This window comes from Hyla sarda, chromosome 5, assembly GCF_029499605.1.
Source record: "Hyla sarda isolate aHylSar1 chromosome 5, aHylSar1.hap1, whole genome shotgun sequence".
In the NCBI taxonomy this organism is placed as follows: domain Eukaryota; kingdom Metazoa; phylum Chordata; class Amphibia; order Anura; family Hylidae; genus Hyla; species Hyla sarda.
The window spans coordinates 191241124-191264838 of NC_079193.1; the positions used below are offsets into that span (position 1 = coordinate 191241124).

Genomic DNA, 23715 nt, shown 5'->3' on the forward strand with positions numbered 1-23715 from the left:
CATTCTCAAGCTCTTCCATGGCTACCAACCTAGCCTGGTGATCACTTTGTAGAGCCCGATATGCCTCAGACAGAACATTCACTTCTTCCTCCTTGAGTGACAACTGCTGGACCAGCCTCTCCAATTCGCTCTCCTTGCTGGTCACATGACCCTGGGAGCGGAACAGCTCATCCTGCAGAGCCACAAGCTCACTTTGGTGGATCTCCATATCTTTCTGCATCTGAAGCTTCACTTCTTTCTCTTTCTTCAAGTCTACAAGCGATTTTTCTTTGTCCTCCATCAGGTAATATACCTCTTCTTCTTTTTGTGCCAATTTTGAAGAAATCATCTGTAAGGTTTCTTCAAGATTCTGGATCTGCTCTCTTTTCTTACAAAGTCCAGCTCGGTTTTTCCGAGATCTCTTACTTACAGTGGTCTCTTCACTCTCGCTGCAGGAACTTGAGACATTCTCTTGTCTTCTGACCGTCACCTGTTCTTGGCCTGTCTCTTCCTTTGAGCCAACTTGATCCAGCTCTTCTCCTCCTTTAGGAGTTGTCTTCCCGTTTGCAAAGGACTTGGTCCCATGGGCCTTAGGGTAGTTCCTGGACAGTTTCTCGCTGTCTCTCTGCTCACTCGCAGACTTCTCTTTCACTTCAACATTATCTCTCTGCTGTCCAGCAGAGACATCAAGGGCCTTGGGGTCTGCAACAACATCTGGTTTAATGGTTCTACCTTCCCAGTTAGGATCCATCTCTGGTTCAGATGTCACATTTCCTTCACTCAGGACTCTGTCAGTGACAGTAAGCGCAGCACCCGGCTCCACATGTACTTTCTTCAGCACTTTTGCTTTATCCACAGCCATCACTGTAGCTTCCTTTTCGGCCACCATCTTCCCTTCTAGATGACCATGCAATTTCAGCCCCCCTTTTGACTCATCTTTAACTTGAGGATGGAACCTATGTTCCAGAACCTGCTCCGTTTCTGGTTTTACTGAAGACTCTGTTTCAGTCAGAGGCACACTCTTCACTTGAGTCTCCGGATCCTCTTGGACTTGACTCACAGTCTGTTCTTCAGCTCTCCCAGCAATCTGGCAGACCCCTACCTGACATGTGTCTAGTGACTGCTGATACTCCCTGTCCTTAGCCTCTGCTGAGTGACTCTCACCTAGTGTGTGATGCAAGTCAAGTGTTGTGGGCCTATCAGGTGTACCTGCTCTAGTCACCTGACAGTCTTCCCATAATTGCTGGAAAAATTGAAAATTTGTCCCTAGTACTACATCATTCTCCAAGGAGGGCGCTATTGCAACCTTGTGACTCACTGTACCATAGGGAGTAGAAAAACAGACATCAACAGTTTTATAACCCCAAAAATCAGCCTGTATAGACACTATGTCAGGATCTGGCTTTCTGCTACTGGTCTTTACTAGACTTATTGCCAATCTTGGGTCTAGAATAGCCGCCATCTTTTTACCATCTACAACCAACTCACACAAGTTTTCTTTTGTCCTGTCAGAGTTGGTAGCAGTACACATTACATCAGAAGACATAGGCATGCATGTTTCACACAATACAATATCACACTGCACATGTTCAGAATTGACAGGACAGTTCATATCTACATGACCAAACTCATGCAAATTGCCTTTTGTAATATTTTCTCCCAGTCCTGCATTCAACCTTTTCTGTTCACTAGACTTTTTTAGTCCAACCTGCAGAGTGTGAACAGTCCCATCAGCCTTCATGAGGGGCGCCCCACCCTCACATGATTTTGCACTTAGACACAGGTTGGAGACATCTTGGACAGAGTTCACACAGTCATCTAGCGAGACAACGCCAACCTTTACCTCAGGAACCTTTGTGTGCGATTTCTCTGGCACATTCTCCCCATTCCACAAAGGCCAAAAATAGGGGAAGTCTCTGCCCAATATAAACTCCACATTAAGCTCTGCACACACCTCCATAACATGGCTTACTGTCCCATAACAAGTTTCAAAGTCAATCAGAACAGTCTTACCAGTCTCTAGTCGGGTCTTCAAAAAGGGTAGTATGTCCGGCATGACTCTGGATACAGCCTGGCGACAATCCAGTTCCACAAACAGCGGGATACCACCGACTATCATCTCACGAGTCCTCACGTCCATCTTTTCTGACCTCCTGGCCAGAGACTTATCAGGTGTGAAGACATCTTCTTGCTGAGCTGCCGCTGATCTCTTTAAGGTGCTCACCACTCCATGCCTCTTGGCGATATCCGGATGCCATCCTTGTCGGTTGCTCATAGCAACGGCCTTGCGACGTCGACCCATCTTTGCACAAAATCTTGCACAGATCACCGCTGCTTTGACACACTTGTCAGACACTCCTGCTGCACCAACAGTCACTTGTCGGCAGGATCTTTGCCCCTAGCAACAATTCCAACGTGTTGCGATCCGTTGCCCCTAGCAACGCCTTCACCACAGGCTCAGTCCTGCTCCACTTGTAACATGCACAGTTGGTTGCTCCCGGTAACAACTCCACTGCAACTTGACCACTGGTTGCTCCTAGCAACGTGTGCCCGCATCCTCCACCAATTGTGACGATCCGTCTTGGGGATTAGCTCTGGGATCGTCCTGGACCACGCCACAGGATGCGTTTCTTCTCAATAAACCGGCAAACAATGAGTCCTTTCTGCAATTCTGGCTCCTCGCCAGGTTTATTAACCGGGATGCAGGATAAACAAAACATAAAAATAACTCCTAGGCCGTCTAGCCACTCACTACACATGTAGCATGCCCTGACTAATAACTGATGGGCTTTTCCCTGTCAGTTTAAACACAATAAGTCCTGCAGCCTTATAAGACACAGTTCACATTTGAACATAAAGTCCCATTCGTACAGCCACCTTGCTATATGTTACAGGAGCCGCGTCTCTCACTCCGGGAGTCCACGCTTGTGTCCTCAGCAGCCCTTGCTATGCCCGCCTGGCACTGGACACGGTGTCTCCCCCCTCTAACAGCCACTTCTGTCTAGGGGAGAGCCCAGATTATTCTGTTTCTCTTCCTTTTAAGGACCCTTCCCCTTTCTGCTGCCTCATTGATTAGTCCACAGGTGGAGATTTCTGCAGGATCAGTGTGGGAAATGCACCCTTTCCTTGCCACACTGTCACAGCATATCCAGTGGCCTTGAGGTTTCCATTGATGAAGAATGGCCCCACTATCTTTGTACCCCATATACCACACCATACCATCAATTTTTGTGTTCTAACAGTCTTGGAGGGATCTATCCAATGTGGGTTAGTGTCAGACCAATAGCGGTGGTTTTGTTTGTTAACTTCACCATTCACATAAAAGTTTTCCTCATCACTGAACAAAATCTTCTGCGTAAACTGAGGGTCCTGTTCCAATTTTTGTTTTGCCCATTCTTCAAATTCAGTGCGCTGATCTGGGTCATCCTCATTGAGATGCTGCAGTAGCTGGAGTTTGTAAGGGGGCCATTTGTGAGTAGCTAATATCTGCCGAAGGGATGTTTGATTAATGCCACTCTCCAGTGACATGCGGTGAGTGCTACGCGGTGGGCTCTTGCTGAATGAAGCTAGGACAGCCACTGATGTTTCTTCATTAGTGACAGATTTCATGCATCCACATTTTGGCAAATCCAACACTGAACCAGTTTCACGAAACTTAGCAAGCAGTTTGCTAACTGTAGCATGGGAGATGGGTGGTCTTGTAGGGTGTCATGCACTGAAATCTGCTGCAATGACCCGGTAACTGCGTTCACCAGACATCAACACAATTTCTATCCGCTCCTCACATGTTAACCTCGACGACATGTCAATGGCTGTTAACAAAGAGAAACTTGTAAATAACTCATGAAAGAGTAAAGTTACGTTAAAACTAAGCACACCAGTGTTTTCCTTGTGAAATTCCCAATAAGTTTGATTTGTCACATGACCCTCTTCCTATTGAAAAAACAAAAGTTGGATTCAAAATGTCCGACTTCAAAAAGTCACCACCCATCTTGAAAGTTTCCCCCCTCACATATACTAATGTGCCACAAACAGGAAGTTAATATCACCAACCATTCCCATTTTATTAAGGTGTATCCATATAAATGGCCCACCCTGTAGTTTGTCCCCGGTCGTGGTGCGGTGGGGGTGGTGCGGGGGGCGGGGCATTATCGGCTTATCGGCAAGGTAACTGCCGATACCGATAATGCCCAAAATCATGATTATCGGCCGATAATATCGGCCATACCGATAATCGGTCGATCCCTAAAAGACATGTAAAGCATCTGCATGACCTAGTGAGTAACATATATAAGCATTATTCTTTTCTTTGATAAGACTGGTATGCTTTAAATACTATCCTCCTTTTCCAAATACGTACTGACAATGTGGTAAAGGATTGTAGTACTATGTTATTAGGTGGATCACCATCCCTTGGATGCCATCCTTTTTATTTTCTACTATTATATGATTCCAGTGCAAAATATAAAGATGTTTTTCCTTTAACATTTGGTTATGACTACATGCACCTACATCCCTCTCTTAGGAAATGATGGTACCCTTTTTTTTTCTCTCCCCTTGATTTCCCAAGCTAAATGATATTTAAGTGTAACTGTTATTTCAGGATAAATAGTTGCTTGTATTTACATGAACAGAAGCAATATTTAGCACTGTTGACCTGCATATAACTTGTATACAGCATTTATCAACAACTTACCCCTCTGCAGGCTTTATGTTTAGATGATAGCTTTCCCTGAGCACAGCTTCAGAGTGGATAGAGACTAGCTGCTAAGATCTTCTCCATAAACTCAACACATGAGGTCCTGTTTCTCTACCACTCTGTAGCAAACCATTAGAAATAGCAATAGAATGGAGGACATTATAGAGTAGAACTGGACAGTTTAAGCTGTGACAGGAGGAGTGAGATAGTGTGTGAGAAAGTGTCTCTGTCTGTTTCTAGCTCTCTCCCCATTCATCTCTCCTTCCCTCCTCCTCCAAGGATTTCTATGGGCAGTGTAACTGATCTCTAATTGAAGCTGAAAGTCTGTCTTCTTTTCTGCTCAGGCCCTTGCAGCTTTATCTGCCACACCCCTACCCATCCCCCCAGGGGCAAGGCCCCCTTCTCAGAAGGGGTCGTGAGGGGCACAGAAGTGTGAAGGAGGATGACTGGGGGACTAAGGGGTCTGGGGGGACTCAGGGCCCATCCACTTTGAGGACGTCCACCCAAAGAACAAACATGTTAGTTTTTTTGGTGGACTTCCATTCAGCTGGCAGAATTCCGCTGGACTGCATTGTCATCTATAGAGACGGCACGCATCAGTGTGGTCTTACTGCCAGTGGCTTAAGCGGCCCCTGCTGCAAGTGGACATTCCGCCAGCTGGAGTGTCTAAGTGTGGAGAAACTCTAAGGGGTCTGCAGGAGGAGGGGAAAAATGTATGTGGGGGGACTAAGGGGTATGGGGGAGGACAGCACAAGGGGGGGGGGGGGGTTGGAATTCTGCCAAACAGAAGAAGCAATAGTAATATTATTACCAAAAGTAATATTTTTGGTGGGCATGATGTCTGGCAGCCTTATAATGATTATTGGTGTCATAGAGGATGAGGCTCTGCTGACAAAGTGAGCAAACAATGATGTCCAGCTGTCAGACTATGTTTATCTATGCAAAGTTGTTTATAATGACAATTAGACGTTAAGCTCACGGAGGATCTAACTTATGTACAGAATTCCAACTCATTCTATACCAACTGGTACCATTAGTCGACTTTGTACTGCAGTAGTCCCTTTCACTTTTTTCACTCTTCAGAGGGTTCCATCCAATCTTTATAATGGATCATTTTAGAGTTTTACGAGTTGCTTCAGGTTGCCTGGTTTATTGCTCATATTTATTACAGTTGCATGTTTCTACATCTATGTATCACTGGATTGTTAATTGGGTGACTGCTACTTATGGCCTCCTTATTCATAAAGAAAAATAAATATTTAAGTAAAAAAAATGTTTTAGAGAACTGCACCACCTCTATAGGGGAAATTGAGCATTACGTAGTATCCGATAAAATCAATAGGCTGTCTGTATAAGGGAGGTAGTCTTTGTACCCACTATCCACTGTGGTCAAAAGAAAAGGATCCTGATCAGGTGCCTCAACTATTAAATCTGCACTTTTGACAGGGTACTTCATGTACTCATGGCCTTTTGAAACGGGACAGCCATGTTATTGCTAATGTCTTGGATTGGACTGCACTGAAGTGAATAGGACTAAGCAGCAATATGACATATAATGTGTCAACTTGTTTAAATACACACCTTGAGGGGAGTTTAGCAAGGTTGGTGAGGGGGAACTCTTTTTTTCCTGCCTTTTTTGTTTTATGGCAATGTGTATGTGCACCAAATGTATAAAATGGCAGCATGACGTGATTAATATGATGCTAGTACACATCTTTTGAAGTAACACTTTAGTACACCACCTTGAATGGTTCTGGGACTGTTTTACCTGCTGTGCAAAAATTGACTTTTTTGGCTTTTTAAAAAAAGCCAGGTCTGGGTTGGTGTATGTTTGCAGGCTCAGTGAGGGATTTACACAAGTATTATGGAGATGAATCAAAATCTGTGTAGAGGTAAAGTGATGCAGTTGCCCAAAGCAAGCAATCAGATTGCTTCTTTAATTTTTCAGAGGCCTTTATGGATCTTAAATAGTGAAGTTGAAAAATCAACTAGGAACCAGTCCTCAGGGTATATTAGATATAAATAGACAGAAGAGAGATGGAAAAAGGAGTGATCCTGATATAAAAAAATATTTATTTTATGTTACTTGATCACTGATACTCTCTGTCCCTGCTGGGCCCTAGCATGGGACACAGAAGTCAGCGAAAATTGAAATTCAATTAAAAATTACCATACATTAATAAAAATGAGATAAAACTTGCAACTAAATAGGTGATGTATGGAATATTCAATATTGCGCTAAAAATAGCAGAGTGCTGTATTATTCAATAACTGGAAAGTTCCAAATTCAACAGTCTTTGTGATTCCAATAGTTAGATAGTAACACAGTTCAACAGAGTTCCGATGTATCAATCTTAGTAATAGTCATTGGTGATACAATGTAGCAAGTTGTCACTTCAGAACACTTAGTATACTGAGTGGATACGAGGTCTGGTGCACAGCACCACTCACCGCTCCTGACACCGTCTATGGTAGCTGGCTGGACGGGCTGATGTTGAGTTGTCAACCTCCGGCGAGGAACTGAGGAAAATGCCCGAGGCATTGAAACGCGTCTAGAATTTAACTTGCATATATCTAATTAATCTGAATCCATCTTCAATACAGCACTATTGAATAATTTTCTTGCAACTGCTGGAAGTCCCTAGTTTTGGGACCACGCTACACTACGCGCGCACAGCGCTCAGTTCACACGAGGCACGCCGCACCTACCCTCACCGCTTCCACTACATCGCCACCGCTGCTGCTCCACTTCTATTTTCTGCCACCACCGCTGTCTCCCCGGACCAACTCACGATCCACGGCACACCTGAAAGGCCGGTGCCATCCGTGCCAGCCGAGGACCAAAGGAGAAGGAGATCCGCACAGACATCGGGCATCGCCGGAGGTTGACAACTCCACATCAGCCCGTCCAGCCAGCTACCATAGACGGTGTCAGGAGCGGTGAGTGGTGCTGTGCACCAGACCTCGTATCCACTCAGTATACTAAGTGTTCTGCAGTGACAACTTGCTACATTGTATCACAAATGACTATTACTAAGATTGATACATCGGAACTCTGTTGAACTGTGTTACTATCTAACTATTGGAATCACAAAGACTGTTGAATTTGGAACTTTCCAGTTATTGAATAATACAGCACTCTGCTATTTTTAGCGCAATATTGAATATTCCATACATCACCTATTTAGTTGCAAGTTTTATCTCATTTTTATTAATGTAATTTTTAATTTTTAATTGAATTTCTATTTTCGCTGACTTCTGTGTCCCATGCTAGGGCCCAGCAAGGACAGAGAGTATCAGTGATCAAGTAACATAAAATAAATATTTTTTTATATCAGGATCACTCCTTTTTCCATCTCTCTTCTGTCTATTTATATCTAATATACCCTGAGGACTGGTTCCTAGTTGATTTTTCAACTTCACTATTTAATATTTGTTAGACCTTTGGGTGAAGGTAACACCAGTTCACCTCGGGTATATTTATTAACGCTAAGTGAGCTACAAAGTTTTTTAATCCTTTATGGATCTATTCACACGTACAGTCTCCTGAGCATTTATGAAGCTGCAGATTTCAATGTAAACTAAATGACTAAACACAGCTTAAAATCTGCAGCATTAAACATATTGATAAAATGGCCTCATGTTTTTCAAAGTTCAGGACCATTCAGTTCTCCATTTCTGCCAGTAGATGGCACTGTATCCAAAATATTTATAAACAAACCTTTGTTAGGGTGGTTTCTTTCACCTTCTTTTGTTCTGTAGATTATATGAAGTCACTTTTTACATTTATTGTTCGTTTACTGATCATTCTCAGCCTAAGAGTTTACTCTTATAGAGACAATATATAACTGCTAAGAATTCTGCCTGTGTCTGGTCACTGTAGGAATAGTAAATGACTATAGACTAGTGAATGAGGCTGATCTGCTCTCTCCTTCTTTCCCCTATGTCATAAAGAAGGACTACCTAGCATAGTTGCAGTAACTGACCTATAATATGTGATATAACCACGAGGTGGGTACTGCCTGGAGTGTCTACTTAAACATAAAAAAAAAATTGATAAATAAAGCAGCTGGATGAGAGCCCTGGTCTGCCCACTGTAATCCTTTACTTATTTTCACACATTTCTTTACTATACATGTCCCTAACTTTCCCCACACCCAGGACTTTCCCTGATGTTCCCCATTATATATGAGGCTTTCTTTTCTCACCAGGACTTTACTCTTGGCCCCTAACTTATTTTTCTCTCCTTTTCAAATTTATCATTTTCCGCAATCCTTAAAGAGGTACTCTGCCCCGAGACATCTTGGATAGGGGATAAGATGTCTGATCGCAGGGGTCCCGCTGCTGGGGACCCCCGTGATCTCTCATGCAGCGCCCCGAGTTATCAGCTCTCCGGAGCGAAGTTTGCTCCGTGGCTGATGACCGGTGCCTGCGGTTCATGACGGCATGGCTCCACCCCTCAGGATGTCACACCCTGCCCCCTTAATGCAAGTCTATGGGTGGAGGCGTGGTAACAGTCACACCCCCTCCCGTAGACTTGCATTAAGGCATGACATCATGAGGGAGGGAGCCATGCCGTCACAAACCGCCTGTCCCTGTATTGTGAGTCATCAGCCACGGAGCAAACTTAGCTCCGGAGAGCTGATGACTCAGTGGGCTGCAGGAGAGATCACGGGGGTCCCCAGCAGCGGGACCCCTGCGATCAGACATCTTATCCCCTAAGTGCAAGAGGACCCTGGTGATCCTTGATGTGTCATCTTTGTACTTGTATATCCAGCATAATTTGGGCCTCCAAGCTATAGAAGAAAGCTTGAAAGCCGCAGGTACCTTTTTAAGACACTCAAATCAAATTCATTGTGAGGGGCCTTGAATTTATAAGTCACAATATCTTCACATTTGAGGACAAAATGTTTAGACAGACCAAAAGGACCATAGGGACTTTGGCACTAAGTTATGTAAATCAGTTCATGGGACAGTTTGAGTCCCTTCACATGATACAATTCTTTCTATTTCAGAAGTACATCCGCTATTATAAATGTTACATTGATGACCTAATCTTCATCTAGAGTGGTGATTTTGTGGTGTCCCGGTACCATATAGTATACCGTACCTTGTATGGTGGTCCCCAAAGTCAGAGTTACTTCATTCCAGTAGGGTCCTCCTTGTCACCTCTTCCTTCTTAAATTTTGTGATGTTTGCATGTATATTTAATTGTATATTTAATTGTGTATATAGTGTTGCAGGACCTTAAGTCCTGTGACTAATGTTTATTCTCTAAGGGTATGTTAAAGGACCTTCCTAGGTCACATGTGTGGTCACATGTCTAGACCATAATTCCTTGTGTAAAGTGAATGACAGAAGGTATGGACCAATGAGCTCAAGGCCAGCCCCTGCCCATATAAGGGAGCTGCCAGCCAATCCTCACTCTCTTGGGTTCCGGACTAGCAGAGAGGAGAGATCCGTGCAACTTTCAAAGACAAGACCAGGCCGAAGCCTGATAATACCGCAACTTACCAAATCGTGAGTTACAATACAACTCCCCGCTAAAATCTGCGTGACTGCTGGACCTAAACTCAATCCCCTAAATCCATTTAGCTGCACCACCCTGCCATGGCTCCCGGCTGGTGTAAGTAGCACCTCCCCCCCACCTTTTTCTTCAATGTTTCTTTCTCCCAGTAGCAAGAAGCAGAAGCAAGAGGTGCTACAAGATGTAGTCCAGGGCACTTCAGGGAAAAAAAAGTGCCAATGCCTGCTGTTGTTAGTTCCTGCCTTGCCTCAGCTGTATACCTCTCCAAGGAAAATGGTAAATTCTTTATGGTTTTGAGATTTGTTGCTATTTTGCTGTTCCAGAGTTGCTTGCAAGGTTCATAATGTTAACTCCTCACTGCCAGTGAGTGCATCTTTCCTGATTCTGTTAGAGGATTCTTGTTGTGTTCTTCGGATCTCATTTTGTCCATAGTTTGTTCCTGACCTTCCTCTTTGTTTCATCCCTGGTTTCTATTGTCATTTTCTACAGATTACCAACCTCACCTCTGTTTTCAACTCTTTTCTTACCTATGTTTAAGTACATTTCTGTTGATGAACCCTGTCACCAATTGAAGACTGTTCCAGAGACCACAACATGAGGACTCCTTTACAGTAAAGTCCACTCCTTCATGCAGCCGTTACCAGCCAGTGTGATTACCAGAGGGTTCCTTAGATTCCGCACCTTGGTTTAGCCAGCACCAAATAAGAAGGTCCTACACTATATAATCAAGTAAATAATATATAGACCCAGTAAGCTTTGAAAACAGAAAGTGATCCAAAAAACATATTGGTGGAAAAAAGAGTCAATGTTTGTGATGCAACTGTAAGAATCGACTGGATGAAATGGGATATACAGTACATATAGAAAACAGAAATCACAGTGTGAAGGATTGAATGAAAGTGATGTTCAGTGATGAATGGACCAAGGAGATGACTGCGATAGTTTCATGGCTGTACTATTGGTGGGCTTCAGCATCTGTGCTGTTGATTCTGTGGTTGGCTGCATGTTTTTTGAGTGCATCTACATGCAGATCTTGACCGCATTATAATTGTTTCTGCTGAGCTGTGTGCAGCTGAAGCGCCATTCAAGGAGACGCAAAAACAGCAAATTTAATCTCATGAGAAAGTCCCATATAAATAATCTACATACACCATAACTGCTAAATAGCAACTGGCAGTAATCATGTGGTTCCACCCTAACAATGACTGCCTGAAGAAAACAGTAATATTTCTCCATTCATAATAGAAGGTTCAATGTCCGGTAAAGAGCCAAGGGAGATACTGATCATTACCTCAGGAGTCAATGCACAGGTGAACATAGAAATGTTGGCCTTTGTTATCATTGCCTTAAAGGGGTACTCCGCTGCTCAGCATTTGGAACAAACTGTTCCAAACGCTGGAGCCGGCCCCGGGAGCTTGTAGCATAATAGCCCCGCCCCCTCATGACATCAATCCCCGCCCCCTCAATGCAAGTCTGTGGGAGGGGGCATGAAAGCCATAGTCTTTCATTGAGGGGGCGGGGCTATGATGTCACGCGCTCCCGACTCCAGCATTCGGAACAGTTTGTTCCAAATGCTGAGCAGTGGAGTACCCCTTTAAAGAATCCAGGCTCCTTAACAGCCTGAAGGGGTACAAAGTGTGATTTGTGTTGATAATTCCATATTTGTATCTCAGCATTTAATAGTTTCATCATTTTTCTCTCTACTTAATCTGGAAGAACATATGTCATTAATTTAAATGTTTAGTAATTAACCCAACATTGTTTTGTGTCATGTCTGTTATTTGTAAAATAAAAAGCTTGGGACATCCCTTAAGTGTGGTGATTCCATAATATGTGTTTAAAGAAAATATCAGATACTTTTACAGTGGCATATGGGTAATATACCAGGACCTGAGACAGTAAAAGGCATTTTTTGCCAAAACTAAAGTTTCTTAAAGGATTACTCCGGAGCTAACCTTTTATGGGGGAATTGGAGCATGAGGCAAAGTTATATAACATTCTAATATACTCCCGTTTTCCATATGGTCTTCTTCCCGGTCTTCTCCTCGCTTTCCTCTCCGGCCGGAAGCTGGGTCTTCTGATGACGCTCGACCTGTATTTCTTCTTGATCCGCCGCCATCTTCGCCCGGTGACTCATCGCTCCCATGAGTCACTGCGGGCTGTGCCGGCCTCCCAGCCCGGAGTCGGCTACTCCCCCAAAGTTAATTTATTCTGCGCATGCGCAGTACTTTGCAAATAGCGTAGGGCTAACGCTAGGCTCCTATCGCTGCCTACGTTAGGCCTACGCTATTTGCGTAGTGCTGCGGCATTCTTGTGACACCGCTAGTGCAGTGTTTCCCAACCAGGGTGCCTCCAGCCCGGAGTCGGCTACTTCCCCAAAGTTAATTTATTCTGTGCATGCGCAGTACTACGCAAATAGCGCAGGGCTAACGCTAGGCTCCTATCGCTGCCTACGTTAGCCCTACGCTATTTGCGTAGTGCTGCGGCATTCTTGTGACACCGCTAGTGCAGTGTTTCCCAAACAGGATGCCTCCAGCCTTCGGCTGTCCGGGCATGCTGGGAGTTGTAGTTTTGCAACAGCTGGGGGCACCCTGGTTGGGAAACACTGCGCTAGTGGACACATGGATCAGTGGGCTAGTGGGCACATGGATGGGTGGATCAGTGGGCTAGTGGGCACATTGATCAGTGGGCTAGTGGGCACATGAATGGGTGGATCAGTGGGCTAGTGGGCACATGGAGAGGGCTGATGAGCTGGGAGGGGGATAATGGGAGGAGATAACCACAAGGGAAGGAGCTGTGGGCGTCACTTTATTATAATTTATTTTAATTTCCTGGGGAGGGGGAGAGAGCAGCAGCTAACAGGAAGCTGGCGCAGGGAGTCATGGGAAATGTAGTCTTTATGACATGGCTGCTTACTGCTACAGGTGGCAATTACAAGAGAATGGCTGGGCCAAATTTGACAAATGAGGTATCGTTGGAAAGGTCTTTGAAAGAGCTATCAGATGAGGTAAACTTTTTTTTTAAAGTACCAGCGCTCCGGAGTACTCCTTTAAGTGTTCCGTTAAGGAATTCAGTGTGTCAGTCTTTTACCTGTTCTCTTTCTTATTGCTTCTATTTTAAAATATCAATAATCTGAAGGAGCTTCAATTACACCCTTTTTTAGATTCTGTTCCCTCTGCCATCATGGTTTCTGTAATAACACAAACAATGACAGCAGTGCCAGATCTGACTCCTGAGGAAGCTGCCATAGCTGGTGGCGGAATGCGTGGAGCTTGCTATTCCTTGTGTTTGGGTCATGGAGTCCCGGTAGTTTTTTGTACTCATTGTTCCGCTTGAGAGCACCCCAGCAGCTTTGTTCTCATCACACATAATTTCGTGCATATAGCACTTTTGGTATACACAGACACTTTATTATTCATATGTGTGTTTATTGTTATTTGCACTTTGTATGGTTTACATATATTAATATAGTATCATCATAGGATTTTTTACTTCTGTGAGTGCAGCTGTTATTTATTATTGTATTGCATTGGGACTCTCTCCTCTTTGGTTATTTTACCTAGCACAGGGTTGAGTGTTGTAGGATTACATTCCTCCACTTTATTTGTATATTTTAATGGTTTTAATTGTCTGTGTACTTATGTTTGTGTCTAATAAAATATACAGTATTTGTATTATTTTAATTTTTTTGGGTGTACATCATTATCTTGTTGCTAGCTTTCTTTGCTTTTTTCATAGCGGTGCCAGATCTATCACACAGTAAACTTTTTTACTGACTGATAATGGGGTCCAGTGAGGTACCGTTGTGGTGTACATGGTGTTGATAATAATGCTGTTTTTCCCATTAAATCTAATAGAACTGCTGATGGAGACTGTATGAAGGAACCTCTGACAGTAGTGTGGAGTCTTTGGATATTTAGTCACTTATTTAGTCACCAAAACTTTCTTCCTGATGATACTGTATGGATTGTACCACACAGGCTCTTCACAGGAGGGACACAAACTTTTATCACAGTTACTGCATAGGATCAGACAGCTCCCTTCCCATCACAAACTTTTAATAAAGAAGACATGTTTTTTTCTGTATGTACATTAAAGGGGTTTAGCAGACAAGCTTAAGAGATTTGCTATGTTTAGCTTTAGTAGGACACATCTGCTGGGAACTGTCTTCTTCCAAGAAACTCACCTTTTATTTGATATGTGGTTAATGAAGCAAAATTGGTGTTACCTGGAATATGACTTGTGTGTGCCTAGCCTCTCCAGAGGAGTCCCTGTAATAATTATTAGGGTTATCAAGTTTAACTCCTTAGTGGCATCTGCCATATGGTAGCATTTACCACAGATGTATGTTTGGGAAATACAACATAGATTTAGGAGCTAAGACAGCTATATACAGTATATGGTGGGTCGTACTTAAATACAGCTTTCAGCCACCAGCCGCAGATGGATCTGAGATAAGTCTGATCCCAGCTGTTTAATCCCCTCCCTTCCATCTCCCTCCTGTAATACGTAATAAAACATGGGGTGCCATTGAGATATCATGGCAGCCTGAGACCTACTGAAGGCTCCAGATCTGCCATAATAGCCAGAGCAAGGGTGTAATAGAAGATAGGCCGTATGATAATACTGCATACAAAAGCTACATTTTTAAAAATGTATTTTAAACCCAATTTAAAAGAAAATCAAAACAACCCCGTTCCCATTTATTATATAAAAAGTCTAAACTTGTTTTAGACCTGTTTTTATGCCTACTTTTGCACATGCTTAGTGCAACATTATTGCTACCTTGATGCAACCTTGTGCATCATGGTGGACCTGAAATCTCTGAACGTCCTGAAAAAACCACCAGAAACCCCACCAATGGAGCGTGGTTTAAATTAGCATACAAATCTACTATCCACCATATTTATTAACTTTTCTGACAAAATAATGACCTTACTGTAGGGAAATTATAAGACCAATAAATAGTCAGAAAAGAAAACACAAACAGCAACTTAACCACTCATTGTAAAAACATTCTCTATTTAAAATGTGTGTAGAAATATACATTTTTGAAAGTTTAATGATTTATTTATTTATTCAATTTGTTTTGGGTTGCTAGATTCTGAATAAGGGGAAAGGCAATTTTTGTGCTATTTTTATCACCATGCGCCACAAACATTGAACGTAGGAAAAATTACATACATAAAACTCCCTCCTATAAAATCAAAATCCTATCCTGTTAGTAAATGTCAATTTTGTGACATTTTCCTCATGAGGCAGTTAGGCATCTGTCTCATAGCCCAATTCCAGAGTAATTACAGTGGATCAGCTAATCCCTGATTTATCAGACTGATCATTTTGTGTTTTTCTGAGTCTTAGTGCTATATGGTTGTTTCTTTTGGCTTACTTTAGTCTCGGGCTATAGTAGGTGTGGTAGGGATATTACAGTAGCAGTGAGGTATAGTTTCCTCTGTTAGTTCAGTTTGAGGGAAGTCTTGGGGAAAGATTATGGGAGAGTGTTTTAATGCCTTTTCTTGATTTGGCTTTGTTTTGTGATTTTTCGGTTTTATTACTGGCTGCCATCTGTATAATTAATTTGTATCATTATCCAAACCATAATTTTTAGTTCCAGTCATGAAATAGTGAGTTTCGATAATGTTCTTGTTACATTCTGATAAGGATATGTGCTCATTTTTTGTAAAAGCTGCTTGCTCTACTTTAAGTCCTGGGAGTACCCGTGCACTACAAGTCACAGTTAGGACCCAGGTAAGGCTAGGTTCACACGACCGTTTGCATCTGCCCGTTAAGGGTGCGTTCAGCCGATCGGACCCTGAAATGGGTTGGATGCAAACGCCTACTGTCGGGTCACAAGAAAAAATAGAGCTTGCACAATTTTTTTCTCCTCTAAACTCCCGTCCTCCTGGCCGGCTTGCCGACAGAACTCCGAATATCGGAGTCCGATGGCAATGTGAACTCGGCCTAAGGTGACTGCTAAAGATGAAGCCTAGTTCTACATCCTAGTATCTTGCCAGTGTTATTACAGTATCCACACCATGTAGCTACTCTGTATAATATATAAGTAAGTATTCAATAAGTAGCTGATAATTTAAAACAGTTAAAGTCATTTGCAGTTGAAAAAGACCAGAGAGCTCCTCTTTCTTCACCCACAGAATTTTAACCTCATTTAGTAAACTGAGTAAGGAAAATAAAACAAAAAGCAATTTATTTGTGGTTAAAATGTTTAGCTTTTTAAATGTTTGTGGTAAAACGCTATAGCGTGGCATTTGGCAAAACAAAAGCACATACAGAAAACCATATTGCAGATAAGACTATATGTGGGGAAAACACATATGTTCTTCTACATGTCTAAAAAAAAAAATATGAAAAGCCCTGTGTCCTGTTTAATGTAAAAAGGCATGTGAGAAGAAAAACCAGAGAATGGAAAAAATTATGCAAAAATATAATTTCTACAAAAAGTAGAGATGAATGTGAGAATAAAGGCTTTTCTCTGTATATTCCAGTGCAGAGAGACCATAGAATGTGTTATATTATTAAAATTGTCTTCTTGACAGTAAGCATTATCGCACTTTTGTTTTGTCTAGGATGGCAATACGAGACATAGCCATGATCCACAGAGAATTCAAGGTTAGAATGTGTTTATCGGTGGCTTGGAAAACTACTTAGATTTGGATGAAGCTTGGCAGCTCTAGAGATATTTTGGATTACATTTATGTTTAAGTTTCTATAAATGTTCTGTTGTTTTTAGAACAAAGGTTTGTCAAATTATGAGCAATCTTGCAGATGTTTCCTAACAATGCTAAATGGGTTTTGAGAAGTCCCAGAATCTTAAGTGTCATCTAAAAACCTATACTGTTATAAGTCTAGATTATGAGTTTAATTGAACTTATTTGGCTACCTAATTATAAATGGTGATTAACCCTTCAGCAAAATGTTCATAAATCAGCAATACAACAGGTATAAGAAACTTTGTAATATCACTTATTAGAGAAAAATTCCTCTCTGTCTACTTTTAAGGCTCCTTTTCCCTAAAATATCATTGAATAAGGTCTATGAAGAGGGGAAGGAGGGTTTAGCTTCATGTTAAGACACTGGAAAAAAATCGACACAGATAAGCAACTAAAAGATCTAGATCTATTATATATTACCACAATGCTTAAAGGGGTATTCCGCCCATAGACATCTTATCCCCTATCCAAAGGATAGGGGATAAGATGTCAGATCGTCAGGGTCCCGCTGCTGGGAACCCCCGGGATCTCTGCTGCGGCACCCCGCAATCATTACTGCACAGAGCGAGTTCGCTCTGTGCGTAATGAAGGGTGATACAGGGGATGGAGCAGCGTGATGTCATGGCTCCACCCCTCGTGACATCACGGCCCACCCCCTTAATGCAAGTCTATGGAAGGGGGCGTGCTGACCGCCACGCCCCCTCCCATAGACTTGTATTGAGGGGGTGGGCCGTGATGTCACGAGGGGCGGAGCCATGACAAAACGATGTTCCCGCCCCTGTATTGCTGTCATTACGCACAGAGCGAACTCGCTCTGTGAAGTAATGATAGCGGGGTGCCGCAGCAGCGACCCCGGCAATCTGACATCTTATCCCCTATCCTTTGGATAGGGGATAAGATGTCTAGGGGCGGAGTACCCCTTTAACTGAAGGCCACATTGCTCAGCACTGCCCTTTGTCCTCTATGCTGCTGCTGCTTTTTATGGTGTGCTATAGAGATATAGGGGAGGTTACTCTTATCTGTGTGTACAGTGTATGGGTGACATCATAACAGCTAATCTTCACTTACAAGTTCAAGGATAACAAATTTTGAGTTGGAGCCTGCAAAGGACTTGTTACGCCGAGCACTCTGGGTCCCCGCTCCTACCCGGAGCGCTCGCAGCGTTCTCCTCCAGACCCGCTGTCTGGGAGCGCTGCGATAATGTCCCTAGCCGGGTTGCGATTCGCGATGCGGGATGCGCCCGCTCGCAGTGCGCATCCCGACCCGCTTACTAGACTTGTTCCCTGTCTGTGCTGTCCCGGCGCGCGCGGCCCCGCTCCCTAGGGCGCGCGCGCCGGCTCTCTGCGATTTAAAGGGCCAGTGCGCCACTGATTGGCGCATGGTTTTAATTAGTGTGTTCACCTGTGCACTTCCCTATATTACCTCACTTCCCCTTCACTTCCTTGCCGGATCTTGTTGCCATTGTGCCAGTGAAAGCGTTCCTTGTGTATCCCAAGCCAGTGTTCCAGACCTCTTGCCGTTGCCCCTGACTACGATCCTTGCTGCCTGCCATGACCTTCTGCTACGTCCGACCTTGCTCTTACCTAATCCCTTGTACCGCGCTTATCTCAGCAGTCAGAGAGGTTGAGCCGTTGCCGGTGGATACGACCTGGTTGCTACCGCCGCTGCAAGACCATCCCGCTTTGCGGCGGGCTCTGGAGAAAATCAGTAGCAACTTAGAACCGGTCCACCGGCACGGTCCACGCCAATCCCTCTCTGACACAGAGGATCCACCTCATGCCTGCCGAATCCTGACAGTAGATCCAGCCATGGATCCCGCTGAGGTCCCGCTGCCAGTTGTCGCTGACCTTACCACAGTGGTGGCCCAGCAGTCGTAACAGATAGCGCAACAAGGCCATCAGCTGTCTCAACTGACTGTTATGCTACAGCAGCTTCTACCACAGCTTCAGCAACCATTTCCTCCGCCAGCTCCTGCACCTCCTCCGCAGCGAGTGGCCGCATCCAGCCTCCGTTTATCATTGCCGGACAAGTTGGATGGGGACTCTAGACTTTGCCGTGGTTTTCTCTTGCAATGTTCCCTGCATTTGGAGATGATGTCGGACCAATTCCCAACTGAATGGTCAAACGTGGCTTTCGTGGTTAGTCTCCTGTCTGGGAAGGCCCTGTCTTGGGCCACACCGCTCTGGGACCGCAATGATCCTGTCACTGCCTCCGTACACTCTTTCTTCGCGGAGATTCGAAGTGTCTTCGAGGAACCAGCCCGAGCCTCTTCTGCCGAGACTGCCCTGCTGAACCTGGTCCAGGGTAATTCTTCAGTAGGCGAGTACGCCATCCAATTCCGTACTCTCGCCTCCGAATTATCTTGGAATAACGAGGCCCTCTGCGCGACCTTCAAAAAAGGCCTATCCAGTGACATCAAAGATGTGCTGGCCGCACGAGAAATCCCTGCCAACCTGCATGAACTTATTCATTTGGCCACCCGCATTGACATGCGTTTTTCCGAAAGACGCCAGGAGCTCCGCCAGGATATGGACTTTGTTCGCACTAGGCGGTTTCTCTCCCCGGCTCCTCTCTTCTCTGGTCCGCTGCAATCTGTTCCTGTGCCTTCCGCCGTGGAGGCTATGCAAGTAGACCGGTCTCGCCTGACACCACAAGAGAGGACACGCTGCCGCAATGAGAACCTATGCCTGTACTGTGCCAGTACCGAACACTTCTTGAAGGATTGTCCTTTCCGTCCTCCATGTCAGGAAAGACGCACTCCGATTCCGCACAAAGGTGAGACAGCCCTAGGTGTGAACTCTGCTTCTCCACGTCTTACTGTGCCTGTGCGGATTTCTTCTTCTAACTCCTCCTTCTCAGCTGTGGCCTTCTTGGATTCTGGATCTGCAGGAAATTTTATTTTGGCCTCTTTCATTACCAGGTTCAACATCCCAGTGACCAGTCTCGCCAGACCTCTCTACATCGCCTCAGTTAATGGTGAAAGATTGGACTGTACTGTGCGTTACCGCACAGAACCCCTCTTAATGTGCATTGGACCCCATCACGAAAAGATTGAATTTCTGGTACTTTCTAACTTCACTTTTGAAATTCTTCTCGGACTACCTTGGCTTCAACGCCATTCCCCTACCCTTGACTGGACCACCGGGGAAATCAAGAACTGGGGTACTTCTTGCTACAAAAAATGCCTTATGTCTGCTCCCAGTCCTGCCAGTCAAAACCCTATGGCTCCTCCAATACCAGGTCTCACCAAGGCCTATCTGGACTATGCTGATGTTTTTTGCAAAAAACAAGCAGAGACTTTGCCTCCTCACAGGCCTTATGACTGTCCTATTGATCTCCTCCCTGGTACTACTCCACCCTGGGGCAGAATCTATCCCCTGTCTGCTCCTGAAACACAAGCCATGACGGAGTACATCCATGAAAATTTAAAAAGGGGATTTATCCGCAAGTCTTCCTCCCCTGCCGGAGCAGGGTTCTTCTTTGTCTCCAAAAAAGACTGTTCCTTACGACCATGCATTGATTACTGCGGTCTTAATAAAATCACTATAAAAAAACGCTATCCCCTGCCTCTTATCTAGGAACTCTTTGACCGCCTACGTGGCGCCAACATCTTTACCAAATTGGATTTAAGAGGTGCATATAATCTCATCCGCATCAGGGAAGGGGACGAGTGGAAGACCGCATTTAACACCAGAGACGGACACTTTGAATATCTGGTTAAGCCCTTAGGGCTTTGCAACGCCCCTGCCGTCTTCCAGGACTTTGTAAATGAAATTTTTTGTGATTTATTATATACCTGTGTTGTGGTCTACTTGGATGACATTTTGATTTTCTCTTCTAACCTCGAAGAACACCGCCGTCATGTCCGCCTGGTTCTTCAGAGACTCCGGGACAATCAGTTATATGCCAAGATGGAGAAATGTCTCTTTGAATGCCAATCTCTTCCCTTCCTAGGATATTTAGTCTCTGACCAGGGACTTCAAATGGACCCGGACAAACTGTCGGCCGTGTTGGATTGGCCACACCCCTCCGGACTCCGAGCTATCCAACGTTTCTTGGGGTTTGCCAATTACTACAGACAATTTATTCCACATTTTCCACCATTGTGGCCCCAATTGTGGCCCTAACCAAGAAAAACGCCAACGCTAAGTCCTGGCCTCCTCAAGCGGATAAGGCGTTTAACCGTCTCAAAACTGCCTTTTCTTCTGCTCCCGTACTCTCCAGACCTGATCCATCTAAACCCTTCTCACTAGAGGTAGACGCCTCCTCGGTGGGAGCCGGAGCTGTACTCCTACAAAAAAACTCTTCTGGACATAACGTTACTTGTGGTTTCTTTTCTAGGACCTTCTCTCCGGCGGAGAAAAATTACTCCATTGGTGATCGAGAACTACTGGCCATAAAACTGGCCCTCGAGGAATGGAGGCACCTGCTGGAGGGGTCCAAATACCCAATTATTATATACACTGATCACAAGAATCTCTCATCTTCAGTCTGCCCAACGGCTGAACCCACGCCAGGCTAGGTGGTCGTTGTTTTTTGCCCGTTTTAACTTTGAGATTCATTTTCGCCCTGCTGACAAGAACATCAGGGCTGACGCCCTCTCTCGCTCCTCGGATGCCTCTGAAATGGAAGCCTCCCTGCAACACATTATTCCTCCTGAGTGTCTGATCTCCGCTTCCCCAGCTTCCATCAGACAAACTCCTCCTGGAAAGTCCTTTGTCCCTCCACGCCAGCGCCTCAGGATCCTCAGGTGGGGACACTCCTCACATCTCGCCGGCCATGCTGGCGTCAAAAAGTCCATCCAGCTCATCTCTCGTTTTTATTGGTGGCCTACCCTGGAAGCAGATGTTACTGATTTTGTTCGGGCTTGTACAGTCTGTGCCCGGGACAAAACTCCTCGTCAGAAGCCTGCCGGCCTCCTTCATCCTCTGCCTGTTCCTGAGCTACCATGGTCTCAAATTGCTATGGACTTTATAACAGACCTGCCTTTATCCCATGGCAACACAGTCATTTGGGTGGTCGTTGATCGTTTCTCCAAGATGGCACATTTTATTCCACTTCCAGGTCTTCCTTCTGCGCCACAGTTGGTGAAACAATTTTTTGTGCACATTTTTCGCCTTCACGGGCTTCCCACACATATCGTCTCGGATAGAGGCGTTCAATTTGTGTCGAAATTGTGTCGAAAAAACCCTTTTCATCGGCGCTGCTCGGATGGTGCAAAAAATGTGGATGGTACCCAGAGTATTATGTAACAATATTTTATTGAAACACATACAATAGGGGGTACAGACAGGACAAGACGCGTTTCGGGAGTGAGCCCTCCCTTTCTCAATTGTGGACATATGCAGTCTGATGTGACAGGGGATGTGGTACATATAAATACATTTACAATCTGGCGCCAAAAACATTCCGGCACAGGTCAAAGGTTGAACTTAAGAAAAAAGTGATGCTGCATAATCATTTCGAATAAAAATGGTTATATTTAGAAAACAATATAGAGAATATTGTGTTTGGTACTTGTAAATTATTGGAATTTACTTAAAACATTGCAAATCCACTTTACATAGTCTAACAGTTACGTACTAGTCATAGTAGCCACGGACTCAGAACGAGGCTTGGGTTGGCTAGTGTTGATAGTGAGGCATGGTCACAATGGCCGTGGTTAAGGCTTGCCGCTGTTTGTCTATGTGCAAAGGGCGGCCAATTGGAGTATAGATACGCGATGACGTACTATATCGTCCTTACGGGTTAGTCGGGATTTGTACGTGCCGTTTATTTCAATGTAGAGTCGGCAACCAATCAGATTGTGAGATTGGGGTGACGTATTATGTTGATGTTGAGAGCGCTTCTCTTTGTTTATATAGTCACGTGGTGTGCATTTCCAACCAATGGGAGGTAAAGTTGGCCAGCTGTTCAGCCAATCAATGAGCTGAAGGGTAGTTGTATGGCGGTAAACATAGGTATTATGAATGTGAGAGACCATATGATTCAAGTCAATCATAGGTTTCTTAAGTGACGAGGGTGGGTGGTTGGACCAATCATATTACTGCCTATTTGATAATGTAAGGTCTATGAAAAAGAAAAAGAAAATGCTGCGGGATGGGAGGTTTCTGATAGGTGGACGTTTGGACGAATGAGGGCGTCGCCTAATCCGTATTGGATTAGCAGTAGAAGGCGGGTGTATTCAGAATTCCTGATAGACGCTTTAGCCAATCCGAGAGTCGCCTACTTCATCGTGTATTTCCACTTGGGGGATACAGGGCATGATCAGGAATCCCTGGTCGGTAGGTAGTAGATGCTCGCCCAGCCACTCACTCCGGCATCCAGAGAAGAGCGGATGGACACAATGACATCGGCAAGGTGAGTGAATTTATCCTGATAATTTATGTTGGATTTTCAATATATTCATTAAGTCCCTGAGGGATAAGGGTTTTTAGCTTGAAAATCCAGTAGTTCTCCCTCCTGCATAGTTGAGTATAACGTCGGTGACAAGTGATTGGTATCTGCTCGATCGGGGTGACAGAAAAATGTGAAAAATCGCAGTTGTGCATTAGTGAGGCATGGCGTGATACGCTGTGCAGTTGGTACCCAGTTTTTACATTAAACCGGTGTTTGTTCAATCTGGCATTAAGACACTGGATTGTCCGGCCTATATATTGGCTTTTGCAAGTGCATTCCAGTAGATAAACAACAAAGGATGATTTACATGTTAATATGGTCTTAATTGGGAAAGTTTCGCCTGTGGTGTTCGAAGTGAAGGATTTCTTGCGATGCGTAATGCT

At 44.4% G+C, this 23715-nt stretch overlaps 1 protein-coding gene across 3 annotated transcripts in view; it reads right to left on the bottom strand.

Annotated features, from left to right (window-relative positions):
- FBXL7 (F-box and leucine rich repeat protein 7) overlaps nucleotides 1–23715 on the bottom strand; it is a 399261-nt gene that overhangs the window by 51918 nt on the left and 323628 nt on the right. The window lies entirely within an intron of this gene.